Consider the following 9,034-nt stretch of genomic DNA (forward strand, 5'->3'; position numbering starts at 1 on the left):
GTTTGCTAAGTTCTTTATAGATTTTGGACACTAGCCCTTTATCTGATATGTCATTTGCAAATATCTTCTCCCATTCTGTCAGTTGCCTTTTGGTTTTGTTAACTGTTTCCTTTGCTGTGCAAAAGCTTTTGATCTTGATGAAATCCCAAAAGTTCATTTTTGCCCTTGCTTCCCTTGCCTTTGGTGATGTTCCTAGGAAGATGTTGCTGCGGCTGACGTTGAAGAGGTTGCTGCCTCGGTTCTCCTCGAGGATTTTGATGGATTCCTTTCTCACATTGAGATCCTTCATCCATTTTGAGTCTATTTTCGTGTGTGGTGTAAGGAAATGATCCAATTTCATTTTTCTGCATGTGGCTGTCCAATTTTACCAACACCATTTATTGAAGAGGCTGTCTTTTTTCCATTGGACATTCTTTCCTGCTTTGTCGAAGATGAGTTGACCATAGAGTTGAGGGTCTATTTCTGGGCTCTCTATTCTGTTCAATTGATCTATGTGTCTGTTTTTGTGTCAGTACCATGCTGTCTTGATGATGACAGCTTTGGAATAGAGCTTGAAGTCCGGAATTGTGATGCCACCAACTTTGGCTTTCTTTTTCAATATTCCTTTGGCTATTCGAGGTCTTTTCTGGTTCCATATAAATTTTAGGATTATTTGTTCCATTTCTTTGAAAAAAATGGATGGTACTTTGATAGGAATTGCATTAAATGTGTAGATTGCTTTAGGTAGCATAGACATTTTCACAATATTTATTCTTCCAATCCAGGAGCATGGAACATTTTTCCATTTCTTTGTGTCTACCTCAATTTCTTTAATGAATACTTTATAGTTTTCTGAGTATAGATTCTTAGTCTCTTTGGTTAGGTTTATTCCTAGGTCTTATAGTTTTGGGTGCAATGGTAAATGGGATGGACTCCTTAATTTCTCTTTCTTCTGTCTTGTTGTTGGTGTAGAGAAATGCAACTGATTTCTGTGCATTGATTTTATATCCTGACACTTGACTGAATTCCTGTACAAGTTCTAGCAGTTTTGGAGTGGAGTCTTTTGGGTTTTCCACATAGAGTATCATATCATCTGCAAAGAGTGATAGTTCGACTTCTTCTTTGCCGATTTGGGTGCCTTTAATTTCCTTTTGTTGTCTGATTGCTGAGGCTAGGACTTCTAGTACTATGTTGAATAGCAGTGGTGATAACGGACATCCCCTGCAGTGTTCCTGACCTTAGCGGAAAAGCTCTCAGTTTTTCTCCATTGAGAATGATATTTGTGGTGGGTTTTTCATAGATGGCTTTGATAATATTGAGGTATGTGCCCTCTATCCCTAAACTTTGAAGAGTTTTGATCAGGAAGGGATGCTGTACTTTGTCAAATGCTTTTTCAGCATCTATGGAGATATCATATGGTTCTTGTTCTTTCTTTTATTAATGTGTTGTATCACATTGATTGATTTGCAGATGTTGAACCAGCCTTGCAGCCCTGGAATAAATCCCACTTGGTCGTGGTGAATAATCCTTTTAACGTACTGTTGAATACTATTGGCTAGTATTTTGGCGAGAATATTTGCATCTGTGTTCATCAAGGATATTGGTCTGTAGTTCTCTTTTTTGTTGGGATCCTTGTCTGGTTTTGGGATCAAGGTGATGCTGGCCTCATAAAATGAGTTTGGAAGTTGTCCTTCCATTTCTATTTTTTGGAACAGTTTCAGGAGAATAGGAATTAGTTCTTCTTTAAATGTTTGGTAGAATTCCCCTGGGAAGCCGTCTGGCCCTGGGATTTTGTTTGTTTGGAAATTTTTGATGACTGTTTCAATCTCCTTACTGGTTATGGGTCTGTTCAGGCTTTCTATTTCTTCCTGGTTCAGTTGTGGTAGTTTATATGTCTCTAGGAATGCATCCATTTCTTCCAGAATGTCAAATTTGTTGGCGTAGAGTTGCTCATAGTATGTTCTTATAATTGTCTGTATTTCTTTGGTGTTCGTTGTGATCTCTCCTCTTTCATTCATGATTTTATTTATTTAGGTCCTTTCTCTTTTCTTTTTGATAAGTCTGGCAAGGTGTTTATCAATCTTATTAATTCTTTCAAAGAACCAGCTCCTAGTTTCGTTGATTTGTTCTATTGTTTTTTTGGTTTCTATTTCATTGATTTCTGCTCTGATCTTTATGATTTCTCTTCTCCTGCTGGGTTTAGGGTTTCTTTCTTGTTCTTTCTCCAGCTCCTTTAGGTGTAGGGTTAGGTTGTGTACCTGAGACCTTTCTGTTGCTGGAGAAGGCTGTACCGCTATATAGTTTCCTCTCAGGACTGCCTTTGTTGTGTCCCACAGATTCTGAACTGTTGTGTTTTCATTATCATTGTTTCCATAAATTTTTTCAATTCTTCTTTAATTTCCTGGTTGACCCATTCATTCTTTAGAAGGATGCTGTTAGTCTCCATGTATTTGGGTTCTTTCCAAATTTCCTCTTGTGATTGAGTTCTAGGCTTTAGAGCATTGTGGTCTGAAAATATGCAGGGAATGATCCCAATCTTTTGATACCAGTTTGAGACTTGATTTAGGACCAAGAATGTGATCTATTCTGGAGAATGTTCCATGTGCACTAGAGAAGAATGTGTATTCTGTTGCTTTGGGATGAAATGTTCTGAATATATCTGTGATGTCCATCTGGTCCAGTGTGTCATTTAAGGCCTTGATTTCCTTGTTGATCTTTTTGCTTGGATGATCTGTCCATTTCACTGAGGGGAGTGTTAAAATCCCTACTATTATTGTATTCCTGTCGATGTGTTTCTTGATTTTGTTATTAATTGGTTTATATAGTTGGCTGCTCCCACGTTAGGGGCATAGATACTTAAAATTGTTAGATCTTCTTGTTGGACAGTTTCCTTTGAGTATGATATAGTGTCCTTCCTCATCTCTTATTATAGTCTTTGGCTTAAAATCTAATTGATCTGATATAAGGATTGCCACTCCTGCTTTCTTCTGATGTCCATTAGCATGGTAAATTCTTTTCCACCCTCTCACTTTAAACCTGTGGGTGTCTTCGGGTTTAAGATGAGTTTCTTGTAGGCAACATATAGATGGGTTTTGTTTTTTTATCCATTCTGATACCCTGTGTCTTTTGATTGGGGCATTTAGCCCATTAACATTCAGGGTAAGTATTGAGAGATATGAATTTAGTGCCATTGTATTGCCTGTAAGGTGACTGTTATTGTATATTGTCTCTGTTTCTTTCTGATCTACTACTTTTAGGTCTCTCTTTGCTTAGAGGACCCCTTCATATTTCCTGTGGAGCTGGTTTGGTATTTGCAAATTCTTTCAGTTTTTGTTTGTCCTGGAAGCTTTTACTCTCTCCTCCTATTTTCAATGATAGCCTAGCTGGATATAGTATTCTTGGCTGCATGTTTTTCTCATTTAGTACTCTGAATATATCATGCCAGCTCTTTCTGGCCTGCCAGGTCTCTGTGGATAAGTCTGCTGCCAATCTAATATTTTTACCATTGTACGTTACAAACTTCTTTTCCCGGCTGCTTTCAGGCATCTTTTCTTTGTCACTAAGACTTGTCAATTTTACTATTAGGTGACGGGGAGTGGACCTATTCTTATTGATTTTGAGGGGGGTTCTCTGAACCTCCTGGATTTTGATGCTTGTTCCCTTTGCCATATTGGGGAAATTCTCTCCAATAATTCTCTCCAATATACCTTCTGCTCCCCTTTCTCTTTCTTCTTCTTCTGGAATCCCAATTATTCTAATGTTGTTTCGTCTTATGGTGTCACTTATCTCTCGAATTCTCCCCTCGTGGTCCAGTAGCTGTTTGTCCCTCTTTTGCTCAGCTTCTTTATTTTCTGTCATTTGGTCTTCTATATCACTAATTCTTTCTTCTGCCTCATTTATCCTAGCAGTGAGAGCCTCCATTTTTGATTGCACTTATTAATAGCTTTTTTTATTTCAACTTGGTTAGATTTTAGTTCTTTTATTTCTCCAAAAGGGCTTTTATATCTCCCGAGAGGGTTGCCTTTAATATCTTCCATGCCTTTTTCAAGCCCGGCTAGAACCTTGAGAATCGTCATTCTGAACTCTATATCTGACATATTACCAATGTCTGTATTGATTAGGTCCCTAGCCTTTGGTACTGCCTCTTGTTCTTTTTTTTTGTTGTGAATTTTTCCGCCTTGTCATTTTGTCCAGATAAGAGTTTATGAAGGAGTAATTAAAATACTAAAAGGGTGGCAACAACCCCAGGAAAATATGCTTTAGCCAAATCAGAAGAGATCCCAAATTGTGAGGGGGGAGAAAGGGGATAAAAAGGGGTTCAGAAAGAAAGAAAAAAAAAAGATACTATAAAAAAAAAAAAGAAAGCCGATAAAGAAAAAATATAAAAACATGAGAAAAATATATATATATTAGATAAACTTTAAAAAACGTTAAAAAATGAAAACGGTAAAAGTTAAAAAAATTTAGCAGAAGAAGGGAAAAAGAAAAAAAAATTGAAAAAGAAAAAAAAATTAAATTAACGGCAAGGCTAAAAAATCATGGGGAGAAAGCCATGAGTTCCGTGCTTTGCTTTCTTCTCCTCTGGAATTCCGCCGCTCTCCTTGGTATTGAAACTGTACTCCTTGGTAGGTGAACTTGGTCCTGGCTGGGTTTCCCGTTGATCTTCTGGGGGAGGGGCCTGTTGTAGTGATTCTCAAGCGTCTTTGCCCCAGGCAGAGTTGCACCGCCCTTACCCTGGGCCGGGCTGAGTAATCTGCTCAGGTTTGCTTTCGGGAGCTTTTGTTCCCTGAGCGCTTTCCGTAGAGTTCTGGAGGATGGGAGTGAAGATGGCGGCCTCCCGGTCTCCAGCCCGGAGGAGCCAAGAGCCTGGCGCCCCACTCCTCAGTGCGCCCTCAGAGAACAGCACCCAATGACTCCCATTACCCTGGCCTCTGGCCGCGCTCCAAGCTGAACGAGCCTGCGACCGGTTCAAGGCAACCCCGAGCTGAGAGTCACTCCTCGGCTCTGTCTCTGTAGCTGGCTTCCCCGTTCTAAATCCGGTAAGCTCTGCGACACTCAGACACCCCCGATCCTTCTGCGACCCTCGGGACCTGAGGCCGCGCTGACCCCGCCTGGGCTTCACCCCAGTTAAGCTTCTGGAGTGATGTCCCTCAGCGGAACAGACTTTTAAAAGTCCTGATTTTGCTCCGTTGCTCCGCCGCTCGCCGGGAGCCGGCCCCTCCCCCCGCAGTCTATCTTCCCGTCGCTTTGGATTCACTTCTCCACCAGTCCTACCTTGCAGAAAGTGGTTGATTTTCTGTTTCTAGAGTTGCTGTTCTTCTTCTCTTCGATCTCCCATTGGATTTGTAGGTGTTTGCAATCTTTAGATAAGCTATTTAGCTGATCTCCCACTACCCGAAGTAGTCTCAGCCTGCTACTTCTCCGCCATCTTGACTCCTCCCTCCTGCACTTGTATTTCTTAAGTCATGGGTCCTTTGTAGCATCTGCAGGCTCATGAATGAGTCAGGATAGGTGAGGTCATGCTGCGACCACATCTCATGGTTTAACATACATAGGTGACTTCTGTCTCACATACAGTCATAACTTTCAGGACAGCTGTCTTTCTTGCTACCGAAGAGCTGGCCCAGAGTCTGGCCTCACTACTGCCAGGAGAGTGCAATCTTCCCCTTATCTGATTTTTATATCAAAGAAATGTTGGCTCCCTATAATGATTCCTTCTAGGTATTTTGCAAGATTTTGAGGAAAATGGTACTAATTCTACTTTAAATGTTTGAAAGACGTCTCCAATGAAGTTGTCTGCTGTGGAATTTTCTGAGTTGATTACTGATTAAATCTCTAGCTCTTTCCATGGTGCACCACTGAAGATCCTGGTGTACCATGGGTCACCATCCTGCCTGGTGTTACCAGTATTGTAATAACAAGCCATATACAAAGTCTTGCTTCTGCAGTTTTTTTGTTTGTTTTTTGTTTTTTGTTTTTTTTTTTAATGCCCAAAATCTGCATCTCTGACCTGGAGTGGAAGAAGGCAGAAGTAGATGTGTTCCCACTATGTGGCCACAGGTGTAAGAGGAATATGACACCTTCTCTCTTCTGAAGCCCTGGAGGCTGTCTGTATCTGTGCCATAAAGAACATGGTGAAAAGCTGTGGCAAAGATGGTCTTCACATCTTAGTACAACTCCACCCCTTCCATGTCATCTGTAGCAACAAGATATCCAATGCTGTGGCTGATACACTCCATACCGATATGTGGGGTGCCTTTAGAAAATCCCAGGGCACAGTGACCAGTGTTCACATAAACCATGTCATGATGTCCATCTGTAGGAAGCTGCAGAACAAGGTGCATGTGACTGAGCCCAACACAATTCCAAGTTCAAGTTCCCTGGCTTCCAGAAGATCCATATTTCCAAAAAAGTGGGGTTGTACTAAGTTTAATGAAGATAAATTTGAATACATGATGGCTGAAAAGTAGCTCATCCCACATGGCTATGGGGTGAAATATGTCCTTAATTGTGGCTCCCTGGACAAATGGTGAACTCTGAGCTCATAACAGCTTCTGCAGTGCCTCTACTTCTTCACGTGCACCAATAACTCTTATTTCCTGTCAAAAAAGAATCTCTTTATTATTGGTTTGTTCAGATGATTTATTTCTTCCTGATTCAGTTCTGGTAGGCTGTATATCTCTAGAAATGTATATATATATATTTCACATTATGTATTTTTCTGGTTAAAAAAAATTGTTCATGGTAATCTCATATGATTATATATAATACCATAAAGTCAGTTTTAATGTCTCCTCTTTCATTTCCAATTTTATTTGAGTTTACTTTTTTCTCTTAATCTAACTATTTTTTTTGAAGAACCAGATCTTGCTTTCACTGATCCTTTCCACTGTTTCTATGGTCTCTATTTCATTTATTTCTGTTCTGATATTTATTATTTCCTTCCTGCTGCTAAATTTGAGCTTAATTTTGTTCTTGCTTTTCAAGTTACTTGAGATGTAAATTTTTTTTTATTTGAGATTTAAATTTTTTAACATGCAGTAATTGCAATAAAGCTTCTTCTCAAAACTGACCATTTTATCATTAAATAATGATCGTTGCCTTTTGTTGCCATTTTTTACTTAAAGTCTATTTTGCATGGCTATCCTTTTCTTTTGTAGTCTTCATACATTTATTTTCTATTCTATTTGCTTGAAATGTCATCTTCTGTATTTTATTTTGAGCTTATGTGTGTCTTTGTGGCTGAGATATGTTTCCTATGGGCAGCACATAATGGGATTTTTCTTCCCTCAGCCATTCTATGCTTTGTGACTAGAAAGTTTAATACATTTGCAACTTATGCAATTATTAATATGTACTACAACCATTACTATCATTTTATCTTTTATCTTCTGTTTATTTTTTGGTCCCCATTGTTTCTTTTTCTCTCTCTGCTTTTGTAAGCTAATAGCTTTCCATGGTGATTTACTCAGTTTCACATGTTTGTTTGTTTAAGTTTTGCATCAAATCTAGGTATTTGCTCAGTGGTTACCATAAAGTTTACACAATCATTTTAATAGATAAAATAGTTTTATTGTTTCTGCTGATAGCAATTTATCTTTACTTGCCTGTAGAGGTCTCATCCTTTTATTATTCTCCTTTTATATTTTAATGTCACAATTTATCTTTTTTAATTTGTTTTTTTTTTAATTTTTTAACTTTATTTTATTTTTACAGTGTTCCAAGATTCATTGTTTGTGCACCACATCCAGTGCTCCATGCAATACATGCCCTCCTTAGTACCCACCACCAGGCTCACCCATCCTGCCACCTTCTCCCCTCCAAAACCCTTAGTTTGTTTCTCCGAGTCCACAGTCTCTCATGGATTGTTTCCCCCTCTGATTTCCCCCAATTCACTTTTCCTTTCCTTCTCTTAATGTCCTCCATGTTATTCTTTATGCTCCACAAGTAAATGAAACATAGGAAAATTGACTCTCTCTGCTTGACTTATTTCACTCAGCATAATCTCCTCCAGTCCCATCCATGTCTTTTTTTTTTTTTTTAACATGAGTATAGTTGGCACACAATGTTATATTAGTTTCAGGTATATAACACAGTGATTCAACATTTCTATCTTATGCTAAGCTAACCACGGGTGTAGCTATCATTTTTCACCATACAATATTAATATATTATTGACTATATTCCTTATATTATGCCTTTCATTCCCATGATTTATTTATTCTGTAACTGGAAATCTGTTTTCCCCATTCTCCACATTCTTATTTCTGAGATTCCTTTTAAATTACCATCTTTTTCTTTGGCTCTCTTCAAAATTCTTTGTCATTGGTTTTTGCAATTTTAATATACTGTATCTTAAAAGAAAGTATTTTTACATTGAGATAGTAGGGCATTTTATTAGCTCCTTGGACTGCATGTTCAGTTCATCCCACAGACTGGGAAGTTCTCAACTAATTTTTCTTTAAATAAATTCTCTGTCCCCTCCTCCTTTTCTTTTCCTCCTGGTTTTTATGTTCACTTTTTCTAATGGAGTCTGATAAATCTTGTCAAATTACTTCAATTAGAAGAAATCTTATTTTTATCCCCCTTTTCACCTGAATCATTTCTACCTTTTTATTTTCTATCTCACTAATTATCTCTTCCATCTGATATGCTCTATTTCCAATGTTTTCTATTGCATTTTTTATTTATTGAGTTCTTCAGCTTTAGACTTTCTGTTGACTTCATCTTTAAATTTCAATCTCTTTAGTAAAGTATTCCTCCTGTTTATTAATTTTATTCTTGAGGTCATTGTATTGTCTTCTTGAGTTTTCATGTAGCTGGTGGAACTCCTTTGTAACAGCCACTTTGAATTTATCAGTTAGATTGCAAACTCGATAACTTTGGGTTCAGTTGCTGAAAAACTTTCAGTTTTTTGTGATATATTACTACAAATTTTTGTCGTGTTTGATAAAAAGTTCAATTTGTTGTTGCATTTAAAGTAGCAAATGTCTTTATTATTTTTTTTAAAGATTTTATTTATTTATTTGACAGAGAGAAATCACAAGTAAGCAGA

The 9,034-nt window shown here is 38.0% G+C and overlaps 1 pseudogene; it reads left to right on the forward strand.

Annotated features, from left to right (window-relative positions):
- The first annotated feature begins 5,837 nt into the window (after positions 1-5,837).
- On the forward strand, positions 5,838-6,512 carry LOC125100466 (60S ribosomal protein L10-like; annotated as a pseudogene).
- Positions 6,513-9,034: the final 2,522 nt, after the last annotated feature.

The sequence above is a fragment of the Lutra lutra genome, chromosome 5 (genome assembly GCF_902655055.1).
Source record: "Lutra lutra chromosome 5, mLutLut1.2, whole genome shotgun sequence".
Taxonomy (NCBI): Eukaryota; Metazoa; Chordata; class Mammalia; order Carnivora; family Mustelidae; genus Lutra; species Lutra lutra.